Below are 4,252 nucleotides of genomic sequence, written 5' to 3'. Positions count from 1 at the left end.
TGGGAGGATCTCTTAAGCCCAGGAGTTTAGGACTAGCCTGGGCAACATGGTGAAATCCTATCTCTACAAAAAATTAGCCGGGTGCCACTGTACTCCAGCCTGGGCGACAGAGTAAGACCCTGTCTCAAAAAAAAAAAAAAAAAAAAAGTAATTGATGGAGTTAAGATTGCTAATCAGGTGACTTTAAAATAAGGAGATTAACCTGGATTGTCTGGGTGGACTCAATGTAATCACAAGAGTCCTTAAATATGGAAGAGTCAGGTCAGCAGGGAGAGATGTGAGGACTCTATGCACTGTTGCTGGTTTTAAAGATGGAGGAAAGGACCATAAACCAAGGAATATGAGGGGCCTCTGGAATCTGGACAGTGCACAGAAATGGATTATCCCCTAGAGCCTCCAGAAAGAGACAGCCCTGCTGACATCTGATTTTAGCCTAAAGATACTCATTTTGGACTCCTGAACTATAGAAAGATAAGGTAATAAATTCATGTTATTTCAAGCCACTAAGTGTGTGTGCTTTTTTGTTTTTGTTTTTGATTTTTTACAACAACAACAGAAAACTAAAAGAGGTAAGTTGTGATTAGATGATTGCTGCAAATCAGACTATCTTAAGATGGAAAAGACTGAGATGGCTTTAAATAGCAATTTTAGGAGTTTTTCTTCATAGCACCCAGTGTGGGGAAGGCCAGAGAGTTAACATTAGATCTTTCATGGGAAACAAAAATTTACTTTTTTGATTTTCACACTCTTGAGTATAGTGAGTTAAATTTGGGACCTGTTGGACATTTGTTCTGAAACTTGATTTTCTGTTAAAACAAACTCTCCTTGGAAGTCACACATTAAACTTTTCAGAATGAATGAATATCTGATTGCTTCTGAACACAGGGCTTGAGTGAGGGGAGAATGGAAGAACAGCAAGTCAAATTCCTTGACTATGCTCAAGGAAATAGGCAAGCCTTGAGCATCCCCACTCCTGGAGTGGGGAGGAGTGGGGAGGAGGTAAAGAGGCCAGGTAATTCCTGACTCCAAGGATGTGGCAGACACCATTGCTGTCCTTGAGCAGAGCTGTTATCAGTCCCACACTACACCTCTCTTTATGAACAGTCTCAGAGGCGCCATAAACTCTGCATCGTGTGGCACTGAGTGCAGGTAGGAGTTCATTATGCCCAACAGCGAGACCAATCGCTTCATGTTACCTAGGGCCCTCACATTCTCATTGCTTTTTTTCCACTGCATTTCAGATACCTGTGGTTTCAGCTCTGTAATTGGAACATCACATTTCATCATTGGTCTCTGGTTCTCTAAAATAAAGGCTTTTTGAACCAAAGGTTAAAATATCAGCTTCCCATGATCATTATCATCAATTATTATTCTTCACTCTTGGGGTGATACTTAACCGTACAATGTTAGAAACACCATAGAATAAGTAATAATGAAATACTTTATAATAATACCACATCATTATTGTAATGATTGCCAGGGATTTGTCATTCCTAAGACACACAAATATTTGGGGTATTTCAAGGCAACTACACAAGTCCTTGGATGCTCTTGAGTTCACTCTTAATTGTTTAGAACAGGGAGAGAGACAGCTGGGGTAAGGAGGGGAGGGAAGCAAATCAGAGTCAGGTGATTGCTAAAGTCTATGGGAAGCAGAAGAGTGTGAGTTCAGGTATTAGACTACATAAATGTGGTCAAAGTCACTCTAACATTCTGTGACTCTGGGAGGTTACTTACCTCTCTGTCTATATAAGAAAAAAGGTGGGTGCAGTAAGAACAGTGCCTACATCATAGGATTGATGTGATGATTACATAAGTAAATTCGTATAAAACACTGTTCTAAGTAGAAAGCCAGTGCTTGATGAATATTAGTCATTTTTATACAGAACCCCAAAGTCGAGAAATCAACACTTTCACAAGAACACAGATATTTTCCTCACTAACTGCATTTTAGTACACTTCAAGATCAATGTTTCATTCACTTTGATTCCCTCCTCACGTGAGCTTGGTGTCCAGTTCCCTGCGTATCTGGAGTCCTTGGAAACATCTGAGAAGACTGATGCTATTTCCAGGTTCCCTTATCAGGCCTCTGTTTCTGTTTCCCAACTGCTGCCTTTCCCCATGTGGTTCCAATACCAAAATATTTAGTCCATCTGTCCCAGAGGGTTTGGACTTTCTCTTCATTTGTGCTTCTTGAAATAATATGCTCCTGAGGCACAGACTGTTCCTTCATCACTAAAAAAGGTCAAGCATTTATTAGTCTGTGTATAAACATGACAACAAAGGAGCCCTTGTAAAAATGGAATGTTCGGCTTGGATAGAACACAGAGTAGTTCCTCCTGAATCTGGCAACTTCCCTTGGATTTCATATCCTTTAAGTACACCATGTTAATATCACTGATTCTTTCTTAAATTCCCAAGCCTTCCTTATAAATCCCCACAAACCCTTTGAGGTGCAAGTTTATTCATTTATAAAGCCTATAAGTACAATTTCTTTTTCAATTCAAGCACATTAACAGGTTGTTCAGATAAACCAAGCCTTTTGTTTTTTGAGACAGGGTCTTACTCTGTCACCTAGACTGGAGTACAGTGGCACGATCATGGCTCACTGCAGCCTTCACCTCCTGAGCTCAAACAATCTTCCTGGCTCAGCCTCCTAAGTAGTTGGGACTACAGGCACGCACCACCAAATCTGGCTATATATACTTTTTATTTTTAGTAGAGACAAGGTCTCACTGTGTGCCCCAGGCTAGTTTCAAACTTCTGATCTCCAGCTATCCTCCCGCCTTGGCCCTCCAAAGTGCTGGAAGTACAGGTGTAAGCCACCGCACCAGACCCAGATAAACCAATTCTAACACTACGGATGGAAGGTGTACACTCCTGTGTGTTACACGACTACTTATCATAATAAAGGAAAATTACTTTGCTTTGCCACCAGCTGCCATTTCACACAGATGTGGCTCCTATCCTTTTGAGCAACAACCCCTGGAAGCTCAAACTCTGGTTCATTTTCTTCTTGCTCTTCAGATGACATTAACTAAACACAGAGCTCTATCACCATGGTTTTCCCATTCCTCGTGGAAGCCAACCACTGTCTGCATTAGCCTGTTCCCTTCTTAAGCCGGATCCCTTTAGACGTCATATATCACCTCTCTTTGTAAAACATAGCTTCTGATTCAGAACTAGTAACGTAGTCCGGGTTTAAAAACGTTTTCAAACATCCATGTTGTCTCTTTATAAGCTGTTGTGAGACTTGAATGTACATAGGCCCATTAAAATCAGTTTTTTCAATCCACATTCCTTTTCCTGCTAAGGATGTCTCAATATGGGAGCATTCTCTCTCTCTCTCTCTCTCTCTCTCTCTCTCTCTCTCTCTTTTTTTTTTGAGACATAGTCTCGCTGTGTCACCAGACTGGAGTGCAGTGGCAGGATCTCAGCTCACTGCAGCCTCCAATAGTGCTGGGATTACAGGCGTGAGCCACCGCACCCTGCTGGGAGCATTCTACATGATCAGTAGTGTTGTTGGTCTTCTTGTCCTTTTTATTTATTTTTTTTTTTGAGGAGTCTCGCTCTGTTGCCCAGGCTGGAGTGCAGTGGCACGATCTCAGCTCACTGCAGCCTCCACCTCCCAGGTTCAGGTGATTCTCCTGCCTCAGTGCTCACCATCACCCCCGCTCCCCACCCCACATCCGGTAGCTGCAATTACAGGTGCACACCACCAAGGCCAGCTAAATTTTGTATTTTGGAGATAGGGTTTCTCTATGTTAGTTGGGCTGGTCTCGAACTCCTGGCCTCAGGTGATCCGCCCGCCTCGGCCTCCCAAAGTGCTGGGATTACAGGCATAAGCCACAGTGCCCAGCCTGGTCTTCTTGTTCTTGTTCTTTTTGTTGTTGTTTTGGCTCTTCTCTTCCTCCTCTTCCTCCCCCACTCCTCTTCTCCTTCCTTCTCTCCTTCTCCCTTCTCCCCCTCCCCCCTTTCCTTCTCCCTGTTCTATTTTTTCTTCTTAACCTGACTTGCCTTTTTGTCCAGAGCTGGCCAGAAAGCAATGAGGCTTGGAAAAAGATCCACAACATGTTGGCTCACTAAATACTTACTTTACCGCTATGAATTTCTCTGGTGTATGACAGGAAGTCACGTGGTAGTATATTTTTAACTTGATGTCAACTTGTATTATTTTGTAAATACGTAAGTGAGTATCAGCCCTGAAATTTAGTGGCCTATCCTTCTCACAGGAAGTACAAAGTACATTTCA

Source organism: Chlorocebus sabaeus, chromosome 7 (assembly GCF_047675955.1).
Source record: "Chlorocebus sabaeus isolate Y175 chromosome 7, mChlSab1.0.hap1, whole genome shotgun sequence".
Taxonomy (NCBI): domain Eukaryota; kingdom Metazoa; phylum Chordata; class Mammalia; order Primates; family Cercopithecidae; genus Chlorocebus; species Chlorocebus sabaeus.
The sequence above is the reverse complement of the archived record's forward strand: the minus strand, read 5'-3'. Positions refer to the sequence as shown.